This window comes from Schistocerca cancellata, chromosome 8 (genome assembly GCF_023864275.1).
Source record: "Schistocerca cancellata isolate TAMUIC-IGC-003103 chromosome 8, iqSchCanc2.1, whole genome shotgun sequence".
NCBI lineage: Eukaryota > Metazoa > Arthropoda > Insecta > Orthoptera > Acrididae > Schistocerca > Schistocerca cancellata.
Window position 1 is genome coordinate 33,047,804 of NC_064633.1, and position 21,355 is coordinate 33,069,158.

A 21,355-nucleotide genomic window follows, 5' to 3' on the forward strand; every position below is an offset into this window, starting at 1 on the left:
CATTGTACTGCTTAAGGTGTTGTACAAAATTCTGATCTGTTTTACTGCTAGCATTGAGTAAACTATTTTCCCATTTATTATGGACTGTGGTCGACAGTGGGTATCTTCGTTGGTGTGTTTCATCATTTATGCTCTGTTCTCTTGTTAATTACTTGTTTTGGTTTAGGGTGTCGACTTTTGGTGGGATATATTGCGGGATATTGTCTTCGTGGTTAAGATTTGATTATTCGGGTTGTTCTTGTCAGCCTTTCAGTTGTTCTACTATTTATGGTATATTGCTTTGTGCCCTCTTATTGTAAAGCTGAAAATGTTCTGAGAGTCTTACGTTATAGTGTGCTAGACAGTAACTGCTATTTGTAAGTTGTCCGCTGGATTACTTGCTTATGATCATCTTGTGCACATGCTTCGTTCCCGGAACCGACAGCGGTCCTCTGTTCCACAGACGAGTTGAGGGCTTAAAAGAGATGTTTGGATGAATCATACGAATTTCTCCACCTCTACTCCAGGGTGGAGACCTGTAAGAGCCCCGGTAATAAGTCAGCCGTGCACCACATGCAGGAAGACAGTACTTCAAAAATGGTTCAAATGGCTCTGAGCACTATGGGACTTAACTCCTAAGGTCATCAGTCCCCTAGAACTTAGAACTACTTAAACCTAACTAACCTAAGGACATCACACACATCCATGCCCGAGGCAGGATTCGAACCTGCGACCGTAGCGGCCGCGCGGTGCCAGACTGAAGCGCCTTTAACCGCTTGGCCACCACGGCCGGCAAGATAGTACTAGAGTAGCGGAGTATTTGTGCGTTTTCAGGATCTCTCCACATAACCGATAAGATGTGCTCCGATTTCAGACAGTGTAGAACATTATCCTCATCAACTAAAGAATGTAACATTCGTCACGGCATGTCGTAGAAGGAAGATGATAATACAGTACGGGACACAAGGGCACGTTTACGCACGGCTCACGTTTACACAGAGCATTTTTCACGGGAGCCATTCTTGGTAGCGCGCTACTAGCTATGGAAGGTTAGTACTGCCATCTACTTAGCGCTCTCACCAACTGAGTAAAAATCTTAAAAATCTCTGAGCGGAGAACATTTTCATGTTTTTTTTTTTTCTTTTCTTGTCAGGTGAGTAAATGTTATTCTTCAAATATCGAAGCTCGTAGGGAGCATACGTTTCAAAATTGAGAATAGATGCTCATTTACAGCAGGTTATAGTACTTAATAAGTTATATTTGTATCATTTGTAATCCTGAAAGTTACTATTATAGTTTCGAAACTAATTGAGACAATGCCATGGAACACGTTTACGAAGTCCTGTTGGGGCACGGTTACGAACTGTTTTGCGTTGTCGTCCTAACTGGTACTCAGTCAAGCGAACTTTACAGCAGTTGGAAACGAAGTCTAAAAGAAGGCACAGGAGATTAAAAAAAAATTGGTGAAAAAGCTCTTTGACCCTAATTAATCTCAAGGAGAAGGAATCAATTCTATGACGACGAGGTCTGAAAAAGTGCAAGAAACTGCTAAAAGGAAGAATGTGGAAAAGCCTACTTCCGATATCATTAGCGTTCTGCCTAAAGGCAGGTTTCCACGTCGTAATTCTCCATGCTCTCCTGTCTTCTGCCATTCTCTTCAGGTCTGCGTAATTTCCGCTTCCCTTTATGTCGTTTATCAGCTTTTATCTCCTGCTTCCTCTCAATCTCCTGCCATCAGCTAGTCCTTCCAGAGCGTCTCCTACCAGGCCCTCCCGTCTCAGTGAATGTCCCATCCAGTTATTCTTCCTCTCGCCTGCATCCTGGAGCAATCTGATGAAGAGCACGAAAATTGCCTTTGTATTCAGTGCTTGAAACGATACAAGACATCGAAAAGAAATCGAGAATGGATCCAGTCCTAGATGTAAAACATGAGCACGCGTCGATTGCAGAAACACATTATTTTTTGTGGGCGTAAATTGCAACTCGGATAATGACTAAGAATAGGCTTTTAATTAAGATTCCAAGTTTTACGTATGCCATCTTACGTTAACCGATGGAGGTTCAACAAAAATTTATTGCCAGTAAGTTGTTCTTTTACCATGTTAACTGCAGAAAGTACGACTGCACTTTTGTTTACTACTAACGAAACATATTTCGCAAAGACTAGCTGTGTGTTTTGTTTGCTCATTTTGTGCCCTGTGATATGTATGATTTTGTAAGCTCTTTCTCGATCTCTTCTAGTCTGTCGTTGCCTATTAGACAGCGACAGTTATATGTACAGACGTGAAGAGTCTGTATCTTCTTCTCAATCAACTCAAGAATTCCGCATCATGAGGGGTGTCAAGCAAGGCGATCCCATCTCCCCAAAACTGTTCTCTGCTGTATTGCAAATGGCTATGTCAAAGCTGAGCTGGGAAGGTAAGGGAATTAGAATTAATGCAAGAAGGCTTACCAACGAGATTTGCTGATGATATTGCCTTACTGGCCAAAGACTTCGCAGAGCTCCAAAACTTAGTTACAGATCTTGCATCGGAATGTCAGCTGGTTGGCTTGAACATGAACCTTTCCAAAACAAAAGTAATATCCAACAAATGGGTCCCAGCTGGAGATGTGAAAGTCAAGGACAGTCTACTAGAAGAGGTCAGTGAATATGTCTACCTTGGCCAGATTATAAATATGAAGGGAGACATAAGACCAGAAATCTATCGACGCATCAAGCTTGGTTGGAGAGCATTTGGGAAGAATTCAAAAGTATTCAGATCAAAAATGCCAGTAAATCTGAAGAAAGCAGTATTTGATCAATGCATTCTTCCTGTGATGACGTACGGATGCGAGACATGGACACTGAACTCATTCACAAAAGGGAAACTTAGGACAGCACAGAGAGCCATGGAGAGATCAATGCTGGGCTATACAAGAAAGGACAGGAAAAGGGCAGATGACATCCGGTCTATGACGAAGGTTAATGACATCTTAGAGAGAGTAGGTTCCTTGAAATGGCAGTGGGCTGGCCACGTTGCAAGAAGAAAAGACAGCAGATGGACGAAGCTAGTACTGGAGTGGCGTCCGAGAGAGCACCGGAGGCCTAGAGGAAGACCACCAGACAGATGGGTCAAAGACATCAAGAAGATCGCTGGTAACACCTGGCAGAGAACTGCCCAAGACCGTCCCACTTGGAGAAGACTTCTGAAAGCCTACCTGAATCCACGACTCGAAGAGGCCACATCTAATGATTGAATTGGCTGATGATGATGATGATGATGATGATATGTATGAACGTGATGCCAAAGATGTATAAAGATGTCCCATATCCCGTGCACGTTTAAGCGCCAGACTTGATCCTACATAAAATTATTTTGCACTCTTAAATGTAATGTTGAGTTAGAAGTATTCAACAAAAACGTTAAAGACTAAAAAGTTTTAAATACTATAAACATAAAAAAAAGTTTTAAAAATACCGAAAAGAAATCGGCGAAAATGTGCTCGAGCCTCCCCTGTCCGTTAACTGCAGGAGCGTCTGTGGAAAAGTCCCACATGTAATCTCACTTACAAACAGTAACAATGCCCAGATAGTAATAGAGACCGAACGATGGCTGAAACCACATGTCAAAAGCAGTTAAAGTCTAAATTTAAATTTCGATTGGAATGTACCGGGTGATCAAAAAGTCAGTATAAATTTGAAAACTGAATAAATTACGGAGTAATGTAGATACAGAGGTACAAACTAACACACATGCTTGGAGTGACATGGGGTTTTATTAGCACCAAAAAATAACAAAGTTCACAAAATGTGCGACAGATGGCGCTGGGCAGAAAAACATCAGAGACTGCGCATGACAATCGTGTATAAAAGGAGATGTAATGAGAGAATCAGATGCGCCAGCAGTCGCAGCATGTTGACGTTACCTGAAAGGGCGCTTTTAGTGAAGCTGTATTATCAGAATGGGGAATGTGCTAGTTCAGCGTTACGATCCTATCGCCAAAGGAAGGGGATTCGAACGGGTAAAGGTCCGTTGACAAATGCAGCTGTAGCGAGAATGATTTCGAAGCTCGAAGCCACGGGTTGTTTAGACGATAGACCCCATAGTGGCCGACCGAGCACAAGTCGTAATGGTGCTGAGACAGTTCAGGAAGAAATGGAGACTGTGCGCGGGGAAGTCAGCGCTCGTGCAGTCGCACGTCGCACGGGCATTAGATACACTACTGTTTAGTTGGCACTTAGGCGTACCCTCCGATACTATCCGTACAAAATCCATCGGCATCATGAACTGTTAACTGGCGATTTAGTGTAGCGGAGGGCATTTTGCGGTTTGGGTGTTTCAATAGATGGCAGAAGATGACGATTGGTTGAGTAGCGTGTTGTGGACCGACGCTCCGAGGGTATGTGAAGGCCCACAACTGCAAAATTTGGGCTACCGAAAATCCTAGAACTGTCGTGGAAACTCCATTGTACGACGAGAAAGTCACGGTATGGGTTGGATTTACCACATCTACCGTTATCGGGACTTTTTCCTTCGAGGAAATAAGTGATCCTGGTTTTGTAACTGCTACCGTGACGGGTGAGAGGTACGCCGATATGTTACAGAATCGCATCATCCCCAGCCTGGCTGATAAACACCTGCTGGAACGTACGATGTTTATGCAGGATGGCGCTCCACCCCTTATTGCTAGACGCGTGAAAGATGTCTTGCGCGCGTCGTTTGGTGATGATGCTCAGCCGCCACTTTCGTCATGCTTGACCTCCCAGGTCCCCAGACCTCAGTCCGTGCGATTATTGGCTTTATGGTTACCCGAAGTCGCAAGTGTATCCTGATCGACCGACATCTCTAGGGATGCTGAAAGACAACATCCGACGCCAATGCCTCACCATAACTCCGGGCGTGCTTTACAGTGCTGTTCACAACATTATTCCTCGACTACAGCTATTGTTGAGGAATGATGGTGGACATATTAAGTATTTCCTGTAAAGAACATCATCTTTGCTTTGTCTTACTTTGTTATGCTAATTATTGCTATTCTGATCAGATGAAGCGTCATCTGTCGAACATTTTTTGAACTTTTGTGTTTTTTTGGTTCTAATAAAACCCCATGTCATTCCAAGCATGTGTGCAATTTGTACCTCTCTATCTACATAATTCCGTGATTTATTCAGTTTTCAAATTTATAGTGACTTTTTGATCAACCGGTATATCGCGAAGTTACATTAAATACCGGTGGTAAAAGTGAGTTCGTAGATGTAAAAAGTACGATAATACCTAGTGAAGTTAGTGCGGATTCCGAATGTGAAATAACTTGGGTGACGATAGGTGTCAAAGGTGGATCAGACATGGTTATTGGATGCTTTTAATAGACCCCTTGCTTCAGGAGTAGTAATGACGGAATATTTGAGGGGAAACTTGAGGAATGCTTCACGTGATTTTCCTTGTTATGTTATACGAGGGGCGTTCAGTAAGTAACGTAACACTTTTTTTCTGAAAGCAGGTTTGTTCTATTCATTGTTTACAATGAAACATATTGTTCCCCACTCTTTTGGCTACCAAAATTTTTTTCCTATATAATCTCCATTGAATGCGACAGTCTGACACCACCTTCCTGGGAGGGCCCGTATGCCCGCATGGTACCACTCTACTGGTCGACATCGTAGCCAACGTCTTGCTGCATCAATAACTTCCCAATCATCCAGGTACTAGCCGGCCGGAGTGGCCGAGCGGATAAAGGCGCTACAGTCTGGAACCGCACGACCGCTACGGTCGCAGGTTCGAATCCTGCCTCGGGCATGGATGTGTGTGATGTCCTTAGGTTAGTTAGGTTTAAGTAGTTCTAAGTTCTAGGGGACTAATGACCTCAGAAGTTTGAACCATCCGGGTACTGCTTCCCAAGGAGTGCAACCTCCATTCGGCTAAACATGTGGAAGTCTAAAGGTGTGAGATCAGGGCTGTTGGGTGGATGAGGAAGGAAATCCAGTGTTCTGTGAGCTGCGCTATGCAGAGTTTTGTAAAGCCTTGCGTTGCCATGGGGCTGTTGACTTTCGTTTGCATTTTAGTAACGACGAACCTCGAGTCGTTTCTTAAATTTCCTGAGGGTAGCACAAAACAATTCAGAGCTGATCGTTGCACCATGAGGACATCTAATAAACTACTGGCCATTAAAATTGCTACACCAAGAAGAAATGTAGATGATAAACGGGTATTCATTGGACAAATATACTAGAACTGACATATGATTACATTTTCACGGCATTTGGGTGCACAGATCGTGAGAAATCAGTACCCAGAACAACCACCTCTGGTCGTAATAACGGCCTTGATACACCTGGGCATTGAGTCAAACAGAGCTTGGATGGCGTGTACAGGTACAGCTGTACATGCAGCTTCAATGCGATACCACAGTTCATCAAGAGTAGTGACTGGCGTATTGTGACGAGCCAGTTGCTCGGCCGCCATTGACCAGACGTTTTCAATTGGTGAGAGGTCTGGAGAATGTGCTGGCCAGGGTAGCAGTCGAACACTTTCTGTATCCAGAAGGACCCGTACAGGACCTGCAACATGCGGTCGTGCATTATACCATCACGCCGTCCCTTTACTCCCGCAAACCAACCAACCAACCAACCAACCATCACGCCGGGTGATACGCCAGTATGGCGATGACAAATACACGCTTCCAATGTGCGTTCACTGCGATGTCGCCAAACAAGGATGCGACCATCATGAGGCTGTAAACTGAACCTCGATTCATCCGAGAAGATGACGTTTTGCCATTCGTGCACCGAGGTTCGTCGTTGAGTACACCACCGCAGGCGCTCCTGTCTGTGATGTAGCGTCAAGGGTAAGCGCAGCCACGGTCTCCGAGCTGATAGTCCATGCTGCTGCAAACGTCGTCGAACTGTTCGTGCAGATGGTTCTTGTCTTGCAAACGTCCCCATCTGCTGACTCAGGGATCGAGACGTGGCTGCACGATCCGTTACAGCCATGCGGATAAGATATCTGTCATCTCGACTGCTAGTGATACGAGGCCGTTGGGATCCAGCACGGCGTTCCGTATTACCCTCCTGAACCCACCGATTCCATATTCTGCTAACAGTCGTTGGATCTCGACCAACGCGAGCAGTAATATCGCGATACGATAAACCGCAATCGCGATAGGCTACAATCCGAGCTTTATCAAAGTCGGAAACGTGATGGTACGCATTTCTCTTCCTTACACGAGGCATCACAACAACGTTTCACCAGGCAACGCCGGTCAACTGCTGTTTGTGTATGAGCAATCGGTTGGAAACTTTCCTCATGTCAAAACGTTGTAGGTGCCGCCACCGGCGCCAACCTTGTGTGAATGCTCTGAAAAGGTAATCATTTGCATATCACAGCATCTTCTTTCTGTCTGTTAAATTTCGCGTCTGTTGCACATCATCCTCGTGGTGTAGCAATTTTAATGGCCAGTAGTGTAGAATAACCCAATTCAGAGTCCCAGAAGACCGTCACTATGACTTCACGGGCTGAGAGTGCGGCTATGTCTTTTTTCTCTTTTTTTTTTCAGGAGGAGAGATGGTGTAACCCCACTACATAGATTGTCACTGTTTCCGGTTCGAATTAATGAACACATGTTTCGTCGCCTGTGACGATGTTAGATAAAAAAAATGTCACAACCATCATCATAACACGCAAGCTATTCAGCGTATATGCTCCTTCGTTATTCTTCAGAAAAAAAAATGAAATGTATTTTAAACATAGCTGCGCAACAGCAACGGTTCCACGTAATAAGACTAAAAACAGCCGACCAGTTGCAATGGATAAAGTAATCTTTACCTAGGTTTCGACAGATTTAAATCTATCTTCTTCAGAAGGCGGCAGTATTACATTAATATCATCCCATATTAATGTAATACTGCCGCCTTCTGAAGAAGATAGATTTAAGTCTGTCGAAACCTAGGTAAAGATTACTTTATCCATTGCAATTGGTCGGCTGTTTTTAGTCTTAAAAATGAAATGATTGGATGGCACTGTTGGCCGGCAGGTGCCTTTCGGGGAAGTTTGGCCGCCGTATTGCAAGTCATTTTTAGTTGACGCCACTTCGGCGACTTGCGAGTCAGTGATGATGAAAATGACGATGAAGAACACCCAGTCTCCTGCCGGGAATCGAACCCGGAAACCAGGCCCCCTGGGTGGTAGGTGGTCACACTACCGCTACGCTACGGACGTTATTTTTCTGTTAAGTGGCGAGGAGACTAACGGGCACACACCTTTGGGTACCCCAACTGGTGGACTACAGCGTCACCACTACCAACATGGACGTGCAGTTGAGCAGCGAGGTGTTTGACTGTGATCCGTCGATCATCTCAAGTGAGAGAGTACGCACGTTGCAACACCGATGAAGTCACAGCTGTCACAGCGGCCGGCCAGCACGCAGGAGATCGGACAGGTTGCGGCGACCTCGATGCGATGATGATAGACTCGTTGCCCAACGACTCACCGTGCTTTTGATCACTGCCGAGTCTCTGTAGACAGTCTACACTGAAGCGCCAAAGAAACTGGTATAGGCTTGTGTATTTAAATACGGAGACATGTAAAGAGGCAAATACGGCACTGTGGTCGGCAACGCCTGTCTGCTGTAGTTGTTAGATTGGTTAATGCTGCTACAGTGCCAGGTTATCAAGATTTAAGTGTGTTTGCACGTGGTGTTATAGTCGTCGCATGAGTGATGGTAAACAGCATCTCCAAGGTAGCGAGAAAGTGGCGATTTTCCCATACGACTGTCACAAGTGTACCTTGAATATCCAGAATCCGGTAAACATCAAATGTCTGACATCACTGCGACCTGAAAAACATCCTGTAAGAGTAGGACCAACGACGCCTGGAGAGAATCGTCCACCATTTCACAGTTGCAATCTTTCCACAAGAGGCTGCAGATTTCAGTGCTGGGCTATCAACAAGTATCAGCGTGCGAACCTTTCAATTAAACATCATCGATCTGGGCTTTCAGAGCCGAAGGCCCACTCATGTACCCTTGATGACTGCACGACACAAAGCTTTACGCCTCGACTTGGCCCGTCAACACCGACAATGGACTGTTGATGACTGGAAACAAGTTGCCTGGTAGGACGAGTTTCGTTTCAAATTGTATCGAGAGGATGGACGTGTACGAGAATGAAGACAACCTCATGAATCCATGGACCCTGTATGTTATCAGGAGATACTTCAAGCTGATGCAGGCTCTATAACGGTGTGGGGCATGTCCACTTGGAGTGATATGAGACCCCTGATATGCCTAGATGCGACACGTATGTAAGCATCCTGTCTGACTGTTTGCATCCATTGAAGTCCATTGTGTATTCCAGCGGACTTGGAATATTCCACCAGGACAATGCAACACCCCACACGTCCAGAATTGCTGCAGAATGGCACCAGGAACACTCTTCTGAGTTTAAACACTTCTGCTGGCCACCAAATTCCCCAGACATGAACATTATTGAGCATACTCGGGATGCATTGAAACGTGTTGTTCGGTGGGAAAAGTCCCCCTGTATACATAGCACAAACATGATAACAAGATAACAAAGCAGACTGTCGTATGCTCTGCCATCTTGGATTCTGATGTCAGGGGCAAAACCCAGAAGAAAAAATAGCTATCGCTGATCGCCATCTTGGATGCTAAACTTACAACATGTGGCATGTGATATTGTAGAGGCTATCCTAATGTCAGCTGTCATGGATTCTTACATCGTTGAGTCTCTCCTATGGTCTGGTCTGGTCTCTTGAGTCTTAGAACATGGGAACCACGAAATCTGGACAAATACTGAGGTCCATGTTCTTGGATTGCCTTCTTGGAATCTGATATTATAGGGTTGGCGGAAAAACCCACTAGGATGCCTGACGAGGTTTCATCAGATATTTGAATTTCACATCTGAGGAATGGAGGGTCAAGTGGAGGAGAAATGTGGCAACAAAGCATGTCATTGATGACTTTAGAGTGGGGGAAATTTGGCAACGATGCCGAATGACCTAGAATGGGTACAGCCTCGCTACTATAAATGGTCTTGACTGATGAATCAGACACTTTGAAATACATTCAAATATCCAATCTAAGACACAAGTGCGGATCGTGTACAAAACCATAAACTGAGTACTACACTCTCGTCTTCATAGAGGGCAAGTTCCAATTCGCGCTGTAGCTGCCCTCTAGTCAGAATATAAAACGCGATTTGTTAAAATTAATGATACTGTAACGCGTATACCACACAGCAAAAACAGGCGAGTCCACTGGCCAGTTTAGATACCCATTTATCAAAACGAAATTCGATGTACGGAGTCTGTTTATGGTCGAAAAGAACAATGCTATGGTTGCGCAGGTGATTCTATGAACCACAGCTTGACTGCCTCTTGCTGCCGCTCTTCGTTGCAGTTGCTCTTGTGCTTCTGGCGGAAACGACACGCCATCTCGCAGCAAGGCAGCACACTTGGGCTCCCTAACAAGCTTCGTTAGCTGTTATGTCTGCCTCCTCGTTTCCTTCGGTCGTTCGTACACCCAGCGGAAGGCTACAATCGTGGCCATATTTTTTCTTTTTCGTTTTTGTTTTGTTTTAGCAGGAGAAGGGTGGCACACATCATTTCAATCATTTTCTCTGAGAATTATCCACGAGCTGCGGACTTTAATCTAACCACATGTCCATTACATTGATGTGACGAAGTCATGGGATACCTCTTAACATCGTGTCGGATCTCGTTTTGCCTGTGGTAGTGCAGCAGTTCCGCATGGCATGGACTCAACAAGTTATTGGAAGTTCCCTGCAGAAATGTTGAGTCATGCTGCCTCTATAGTTGTCCATAGTTGAGAAAACGTTGCCGATGCAGAATATTGAGTACGAGCTGACCTCTCGATTATGCATCATAAATGTTCAATGGATTCGTGATGGGCGATCTGGGTGTCCAAATCATTCGCTCGAAATGTCCAGAATGTTCTTCAAAGCAATCACGAACAATTGCGGCCTGGTGACGTGGCGCATTGTCATGCATAAAAATTCAATCGTTATTTGGGATCATCAAATCTATGAATGGCTGCAAATGGTCTCTAAGTAGCCGAACATAACTATTTCCAGTCAATGGTCGGTTAAGTCGGACCAAAGAACTCAGAAAGAAGCCCAAACCATTATGGAGCCATCACAGGCTTGCACAGTACCTTGTTGACAATTTGGATCCATGGCTGCGCCACACAGTGACCCTACCATGAACTCTTACCAACTGACATAGGGGATCATATGACCAGACCACAGTTGTGCAGTCGTCTGGGGTCCAACCGATATAGTCAAGGGGAATAGCTGCAGGCTATGTCGTGCTGTTAGCAAAGCCACTGGCGTCGATCGTCTGCTTCAATAGCCCGTTAATGCCAAAATTCTTCGCACTGCCCTCCTAATGGTTACTTTTGTCGTACGTTCCACATTAATTTTTACGGCTATTTCATGGAGTGTTGCTTGTCTGTTAGCAATGACAACTCTGTACGAACGCCGCTGCTCTCAGTCGTTAAGTGAAGGCAGTCTGCCACTACATTGTCCGTGGTGAAGGGTAATGCCTGAAATTTGGCATTCTCAGCACGCTGTTTACACTGTGGGTCTAAGAATATTGAATTCCCCAACGATTTTCAAAGTGGAATGTCCCATGCGTCAACCTTCAACTACCAATGCGCGTTCAGAGTCTGTTAACTCCGGTCGTGCGGATGCCTTTACACACCAACCTTCTGAGTACAAATGACAGCTCCACAAATGCACTGCTCGTGTATATCTTGTGTACGCGATACTACCGTCATCTGTAGATACACATATCGCTGTCCCATGACTCTGGCCGTTTTTGTGTATTGAATGAAATAACACTATCACTGACTCCTCAAGTCATTTTTTTATCCCAGCAAGTACATTCTCAGGCGCGTGAGTCCATTTGAGGATGCTGAACATCACGTTTTGATTCTGGTTACAATCATGGAGACATTCTCTGTGTTGATCAGGATGCCACAACTCTCGACCTATTGGCTTAATTGCTTCCATAACACCCATTGGGATAGAATTTTTATGGTGATGAGGAACCCCTGTACACTACTGTTACGGAGACGTGTCTATACTCTCCAGCAGAATCACCTACACGAAAGATGTCTGTAAATAAATACTCGCGGGATGCACGCTTTTTAAGGAATTACGCACTCCTAGGCATGGAAGCAGCTCTCTGACTCAGCGCTAGAAGTAACAAGAAGACTAATAAACTCCGAAACAGGCGCAAACGAAACTCTAGACACAAAATACTAACTCATGTAATATTGTAACTCTAATTTTGTATGCTGAAATCGGAGCTAATGGACAATGAAAGTGGGTTAAAAGCCGTGATCTGTCTGGGGACGTTAACCGTGGATTACTGGGCAACTGTTTCATCAGATATTTAGTCTAGGTTTACCAAGCAGACTAACATTAATGATAATCTTTTAATAGTCATACAAAACCGGTAATATATATATATATATATAAAAAGGAGAATTTAAATAAAAAGAAAGAAATCAGTTTATATTTGGAAATTTATTTTAAGATTGTTCATTGAAATTTCAGCATATTATACGTGAGTTATAACTGAGCTGGTGCCTTATTTACGATTGAAAAAATGTGAGATTGTAATCTACTACACTTTAAAGCACAGTTTATATGTAATTCTTATAAGTAATTCATGTCACACAGTCTCATACGGAACCTACATCCACTTTCTTTTATATACTGTATATGATAAGATACTGTCATCCCCTTTCCCTTTTGTGTGAGAGGATGAATGAGCATATGTATTTCTAGTTGCATGCTTGAGGGTAGCAGACAAGGCTGTCTGCTAGAGAACAGTAGGACCAACGTTGGAACAGGTAGCTACACTTCCTAAAAGCAAAGAGGTTTCTATCCTTAGTACGGTCCTGTCCGTCCGTTGTCATGTTGGTATAGGAAGCTGCCCCTCTGGCCACTTCCGTTGGTCTTTGTGAGCCACCCTCAGGAAGCACGCTGGGCAGTAGGGCAGTTGCAGGGTGGCCGTGGCGAGCGTCTGAAGTGGTAAGATCTCCGGCTAAGCGCGTGTCTGTTAAGTCCGTAGGACAATGGATTTCTTAAGTTCAGCCTAACTGAAAATTTAAACACCTTTATTTCGGGTTTAGGTCTAAAATATCCGATGTTATCTTAAATTGCAGCGCAGTGTAATTATCGTGTGAAGTTCAGATTATTTTCCGGTAGTTGCTTTGTTACTACTTTGTGAGTAAAGTGGAACCACATGTTGATCAGTAACTCTAACTAAGTTCATCAATCTTAAATCCGAATGTGCGTGAGATTATAACGTCTCGTCTTGAGAATATTTTTTTTATATAGCAACTTTTCTTTATGCTTTTCTTTATGTTCAACCCACGTGGGGTGTACTTTGCGAGAGCAGTACCACGTGCTTATATAACTGTTTGACCCATCAGGTTAATAGTAAGACGTTAGTAACCTGTTCAAGGTTTTTCTTTTGTCAATTGCTTTTCGATCTAATGTATTTTAATTATCAAAATTATTGTGGAGTTGTACGCTTTGTGTAAACCAAGTTGACCACGTGGAGCATGTGGTGTAATCATCAAAGTAGCCCTCAGCTATTCTTTTTGCGAAGACTTCACAAAGAGTTAATATGAATTTAGTATACCAGTGTGTGGTAATTACATGACGGACAGGATTGTGGTATGAACGTAATTTCTTTGGGTAAAAACTGAATCTGTTGGTTGTGGTTAATTTCTTCTTGCTTATGTTTCAATGTTCTTCGTGTGTTATTTTATGAATGGAGTGTTGTATGCAGTTTTCCAAATCTTGGCTCCATATTTTATGTGTTCCGTAAGATTACAATCTCACATTTTTTCAATCGTAAATAAGGCACCAGCTCAGTTATAACTCACGTATAATATGCTGAAATTTCAATGAACAATCTTAAAATAAATTTCCAAATATAAACTGATTTCTTTCTTTTTATTTAAATTCTCCTTTTTATATATATATATATATATATATTACCGGTTTTGTATGACTATTAAAAGATTATCATTAATGTTAGTCTGCTTGGTAAACCTAGACTAAATATCTGATGAAACAGTTGCCCAGTAATCCACGGTTAACGTCCCCAGACAGATCACGGCTTTTAACCCACTTTCATTGTCCATTAGCTCCGATTTCAGCATACAAAATTAGAGTTACAATATTACACATGGCGACCCTGTTCTGTGATTCCGCTAGACTCTGGAATCTCTGAAATGTTAGATTGCGAGCGTGTTATAATCTTAATTTTTTTTCCCTACAGCGCTCAAACAACTTCTGCGTTGTTTCCGAGTAGACATTCAAAAGATTCACGGCGTTGTTGACCGGCGTTGCGTTGTTTGTCTTGTTGTGTTTTTTTATATTTGTGTGTTTTATATGTCTGTGTGTTTTTTTATTCTCGCTTGTAAATTCCACTGTTTCGATCTAAGATAAAAATTTGTTTTGCGTGTGAAAAAGTGCGTACTAGGTTGGGTATCTTTCGTGTGACTGTCGTAATTTTTGTGGGACACATTTATTTTGATTAGTGTGTCGCATACCGGTTATAAATTGCACTAATGCAGACACGTAACCAAACTAAAAGTAAGCGGTCCGACAACCTAACCAACATGGACCAAGGGGATAATTTAATTTCGAATGTTAACGCGTCGGGCGGTTCCGAAAATGCAATGGGGAATACTTCAGACGAAATGCAAGACAGGACGAACGGGCTCACATCAGAGCCACAAATTAATTTGCCTCCAACTAACCAAATTGATTTGGCAGAACTCATGAAAGCCTTATTGCAACAAAATAAAGAATCATTTGAAAAATCGTTCCGAGAACAAAAAGAATCATCAGAAAAATCGTTCCGAGAACAAAAAGAATCATCCGAAAAATCGATCCACGAGCTAGGCGAACAAATGACGCAGAAATCTGAAAAATCGATCCGGGAGCTAGGCGAACAAATAGACGAAAAACTAATGCAGCAGACAAATAAAGTCGACAAGTCGATGCAGAGAGTGTCCGATGATATCTCACAAAGAATAAACAATCTGGCAAGTGAGATAAAAAGTGATATTATGAAAGAATTAGGCCGTACATTTGAACAAATCGATGATCGTCTGCAAGCTTTAGAACAGAGCAAGCGGAGGGGCGATACCGAATCTAAAGAAAGCGAAGAACGGCTACTTAGGAATTTCCAAGAGCTGCGGGAAGAATGCCAAAGGGAACACCAGCAGGTAATCTCGAGGCTCCAAGAGGCGGAAACGCATTGTCCCACGTCCGTTAGCAACACAATAGCGGACAACAGTTTAGCGATCCACGCGTTGGAACAGCAAATAGAACAATTGAAGCAGACTGGGGCGGAGGACAAGAGACAAATTGATGATAAGATTGCGGCATTAGCGGACACTGTAGGCACGATGAAGCTGACGGAAAGCGAGAACAATACTACACCGGTAGCGGCCGCAGAGACCGAAGAAGTGCGTTCGCTTCTGAGATTTCAGAAGGGACAGTTCGAAGTGAACAGGCAAAACAGAGCTGTAACAGGCGAATTACAAGAACGCGTGGCGCATCTGGAAAACCGCATGGGGTGTGATTCCGAACTCGTCAATAGCATTAAAAATAGCCGTACGAACAGTGCAGAGAGGGGCTCCGGCCACGAGGGAGATTTTGACGACAGGGAAGAATGTAATTTGAGGGGCAGACATGAGAATAATAGAAACATTCAAGGGCCTCGCCAGGAGGAAATGCGGGGATTTGATTTCAAACATTTCCTTACGGTAAGAAAGTTTGAGATATTCCGAAATTCGCAAAAAGGAATACATCCACGTGCATGGCTCGAGCAATTTGAGTTCTGTCTTCCTCCCGACTGGGCAAGTTCACATAAGATAGAATATATGTGTGGCTATTTGGAAGGCGAACCGGCGATTCGCATGAGGTCGGCAGCGCGTCACTGCAACTCCACTCGGGAGTTTCGACAAGCCTTTCTGTCCGCCTATTGGTCGGAAGCGGCACAAGATAGGGTCAAACATGGCATAATTATGCTGCCAAATTTGAACCAGTCTGGTTTCGGCAGCCCTGCACGCCTATTCGACCACATGCTGCAGGCAAATCAATTCCTATACGACCCATACGGGCCTGCGGAACTAATTAGGATATGCATCACCAAATTGCCGATGCACTTGCGGCACGTCATTCTTGCGGGACGATGCAAAGAGGACGTGGAAACGTTTAAGACGCTTCTCCAAGAGTTGGAATACAATACAGGAGAATGCCCGCCTAATCAGGCACAAAGTTATTACGGGGCACAGCAGCGCGACCGCAGCCGTGGCCGTATTACTAATCAACGGCGTGACTGGTCGTCGCGACGCGAACGGAACAATAATCGGGACCGGCCGTATAGAAACTGGGGTGACAGTCGCGAACACAGGTGGAACAACAGAAATGATCGAGGACGTAGACAGGATCGTGAACGCTACAGGTACGGCAACCAGAATCGACACTATGATGAATACGGTGGGAATAGGACTGTAGGCGGAGCACCTCATGATGTGGAAATTCGGCCGGCTAACCCTAGACATAATCCAGCAAATGGAAATGAACGAAACCGGCAATGACAAACGATCAGCGCAGAAGGCGCCCAATCGGAACAAATGAGCGACATGGCAAATGAGTAGAAAGGACAGTTAGAAGTAGAGAGGACGGTGAGGAGAAAGAATTGATTAGTTTAAATTTGTGACGTATGCATTTTGAATAATATGTTAGTAAAAATAATGATAAAGCTGTTTCTACGTGATTGATTGAAGTGACGTTTTTAGTTATTTTTCTCTCCTTGTGCAATTAGGATTTAGTTTGATTCAAACGTGAAGATAAAAGGTTTCTTTGTGAACGAGTAAAATGCTGTTTATGTTTTTTTTGTGTGTAAATTGAAAAGAGTCGCTCCTGAAGAAAGCAAGATCGTTGCTGAATTAGTGCATAAACTCAGGGGAATATCCGATCTGTGGGTATTATGGGTCTGGCAAACTCAGGTCCCCAGCTGTTAGTAGCCTTGTTTCCGATTTTCTGCTTTCAGTGCTACTATCTATCTATTACTATTCTATATCTGTCAGTGTAAATGAGGATCTCTTACTATAGTATGCGTGCTGTATGAATATTTTAAGATAGGAGAACTCTGAGAAAGGAATGAGTAAGTTTGGAATCTTGAAAACAGGATGCGATAATACGATTGTTGAACCATTGGCTTCCAATATGCGATGATATGTTAATATTGATGATATATGTCTTTTTTGTTCTTTATAGCTGAGAACGTAAAGTGCTGTCTGTGGATTTCGTAAGTATATTGATTCCCTTCAAGGTGAAAGAAGAATTGTGGTTTGTGTAATTTACGTGGCTCTGAAATATTATTGTGGTAGTCAAATACGAGCAGCTTTTCAGCAAATGGAGAATGGAACGGAAATATGGATCCTTTTTGTAGTCTTGATTGATGTTGAGCCAAAGCCTAAAAAAATTATTCTGCGTTAATACTTGTCCTAGAAAAGCGACGTTTATGTGTTTTGCTGATGCTGTGAGCATTACAGCTTACTGTTTTCGCTGGTGCGGGATGCACTGCAGCCTATATGATTTGTACTGAGGAAATTTCCCTCTTGAAGGTAGAGGATGATTAAATAATTTGATTATGGGAACGAAGGAAAGCTTGGTTTAAGGTAATAAGGATAAAGCAAAACATTTGTCATTTAAACTACAGGAGGATTCGGATCTTTTGTGTCTGTTGTAAGTTCAATATGTTAAGATGATACTGTTTTACAGAATAGAGGTGACCACAATTTTGCACAATTACTTATAAGAATTACATATAAACTGTGCTTTAAAGTGTAGTAGTGTGACAGATCGTTCTTGTTTATATGTAAAAGTAACACGTTCCACTGCTCAGTCTCCTCCCAGATAGTCAGAAACGCCACAGTACATTTAGAAGAGGAATTTATTCCATAAATGGCAACAGATTTAAGAAATTAAACATGAAAGGAATCCAACAGAGACCTTTCACTCACAAATCAAAAACTGAACTGTAAACACAGCCGGTTGCTGCCATAGTAGTACCAACTGAAAGAGTGAAGTTTGTACAACAGAAAAGTGAAATCCATAGCCTCCTATGTCTAACGTTTTCGGAATTTAGATGGTTTCAATTTTGTATCATGGTTGGAATTTTATTGTTTCCATTATTTGCTGCCGAAATGTGGAGTTGTATTTTACCATATGATACAACAACAGTTATCAGTGTTAAAAATTTGGCAGTGATTGAAAGATAAAGCCAAGCTAGAGAGCAAGTGGAAAAGTTCAAATTTACAGTGATCAACGCAAAGTGAAGGAAGGCCAAAAGCGCAGCAAATAAATGGTGCCATAGTCATTGCTGCGAACAGACTTAACACAAATCCTCACATTGAAGTGTGAGGTGAGTCTAAAACATATCAATATAGTGCTTATATATACATACATATAAATACATATTTAACAAAAATCTGGAAAGTATACTATTTTGAAAGTATCATTCCATGGTTTTTAAAGATGTATTGGTGTTTTTTACATATTGAATGTGTAGTGTATCCATGTCTTATAGCAAGTACATTTGCTGTCCTGCACTCCTTAGTCTTCCTGCAGACTTTGTTTTAGGACGTTAAGTTCAGTTTTGTTCTGCTAAATGGATGTGAAACTTATATTTTGAGTGATAAATAATTAAATGTACTTTCAGTACGAACCACTGCTTATGAAAGACAGTAGTTTAAAGTAGTATTATTTTTAAGGCATTGGATAAAGTATCCTGACTGTAAATAAGGTTGCTGTGTCCAGGTTGTATAATTAGACCTATTCCCGCATTTTAGGTGTCCATTACTTTTCTACTGATAAGTCCAAATAAAAACAAGTTTGGTAACTTTCCTGACGAGGCGTAGCGCCGTATAACGATCCTGCCTTGGAGGCGGTTAAGTGGGAGATGTGTCTCAGAGCTGGATAGTGACAGATGGTGACGCGAGACTGGACACGCACGTAGTTTATGTATCATCCGATAGAGGACAGTATTAGATAGGGAACTGATTTAGTTTATATTGTGCCCACTAGAGTGCAATAAAGTAACAGAATGTTTTTCACAAACTGTTCTAGTATTTTCATAAAGTGTTATTATGTCTATTTGTGTACGTAAAATGTTATAAATCTGTTTTAGCAGTATGAATGATGCGTGAGTGTGGTTTAAGGTGAATATGAAGATAATTGCTTAACGAGTAATGTAGTAGGATTTAGTGTCGGAACATTTCGAAGAAGTGTGGATATGGACAAAGGGAATAGATTTGTAAAGTAAGTTTATGGTAAAGGAAAAGTTAATTCAGGTATAAATAACAATAGTAATTAATTTTATGCATAAACAAAACTTCAGCATATTAGATAATTACGTCGGTAAAAAGCGCAGTTTACTATTTTGCGATTGGTTATGGATGAAAAGCGCGGACTGACGCGGGAGAATGTTGATTTGCTATTGGCTATTGAGTAAACTGACCAATGGTAAAGCAATATTCTTCGCGCGCCATTCTCTGCTGGTAGAGAAGACTTAGAGTATTCTACGGAAGAGTCGGAGCCTAGCCATGAAGCAGTTCGGACGTGTGTAGTAGTAGTTCCGATGGAAACGATAAGTTGCCGGATCTAGCAGTGTTTCATACATCAAAAGTATGCATAATTATTCCGATGGACGTGTAGAAATTTCGGAAATTTTAAGTGAATATATTCCGCGTGGCGTGTTGAGCAGGTCGGTGGCTAGAAACTGTGACTGCATTTGGTACCGACAGACTTAATATTTGGCGAGCATTATCAACCAAAAACAATACGTATTTTTGTAGCTATTACGTTTTCGGGAAATGCAACACCATAAACTTGCTAACGTGAGTGAAAGGGACTGTGAGTGACTGTGTTAAGACTAGCATGTGCTTGGCAGTGATACTTGTTCACCTGTTTCAGAATATACTGATTGAGGACAAAGTTTCCAACCTTTCATTTAGTGACAAAACTTTCTCCCGAAACGTAGATTAGTGACATTAATTGCAGCCTGGTTCACGTCGAAGTACACTAGGTTTCACTCGGCTTCTCTACTGACGAAATGCTGAGACAATGTTCACAGGTGGGTGCAGGTTCGTCGTAAAGGGACGGAAAGAACCGCGCCACCGCACTGAGCGCTCATACAGTTTTGATAAGTGAAATAAATTTCAAGAAACATTACACCATTTTAAGCAGAAAAATGCAAATTATTTTATAAGCTTGCAAACTGAAAATGTGGTTTCTTGCCATTTTGTGGCATTCCAATACCCATTCAAAGCCGGTCCTCGCGTTTCCCTCGTTACGAGGAGATCTTGTCTTGGCGAGGTGCCCGGAGTCGCACACCTTAACGCCTGCCTACAGGACGCCTCCGCCGTTTTGCGGGTAGTCAATAGCAGTTCCGGGATGCTCTGTAGAAAATATCACGGCCTCCAGGAAGCGCATGTGCCGGCGGGCGAATCACACCGTCCCAGTTCGAGGAAACGTTAAGCCTATCAGACAGAGACATCGCCGGTTCACCTGAAAGACCGTTGCGAAAGACCCCACGGCCCTCGCCTATACTGCTTGCTAGCGACCGGTTCTCCCAGGGTGCTGACCCTGGCTCCAGATCTGCCCTAACGGCACTCCCGGCCACTCCACTGCTGTCCCGTTCTCTAACTGCACTGCTTCGGTACTGTAAAATGTGTTAGGAACAGGTAACGTCAGCAATCATCACACATGCTCTCTGAGAATTAAGCCTACATTGCGTATGCGCAACGTTCTCAAGAACAAAAATCTGCCAGTGATATTAGTCATTCAATACATCATTTGCATAATTATGATGAAGAACAAGAACAGTTACAGCCTGATGTATTTCAATTTCACCTCGTTGAACCCCAGAATACTGCGATTAAGCCTTTGCATTTTCCTTTCCAGATTCTCTAAGTTCCCTTTTTCAGATTTCAGACATTTAGCGCTCCGTCTTGAACAATGTTACCGTTCCGTTTGTTATTCAACCTTTTTCTCACCTTTTCTCATGAACACCTCGTCCTTGGAAGTTTCCCTCCCTCCCGCCCCCCCCCCCCCCCAATTTCGGAAAGCGGTATTCAGGTACTCATCCCAAATATTTTTTTGGCAATGGAGGGCTCATGACATCTTTTCACTAACAGGCCTCACCTTAAGCGCCATTAATACAGTGTGGTGGATCTTTTTCGTGTGTGTGTGTGTGTGTGTGTGTGTGTGTGTGTGTGTGTGTGTGTGTGTGTGTGAGTGTGCAGCCTACGTCCT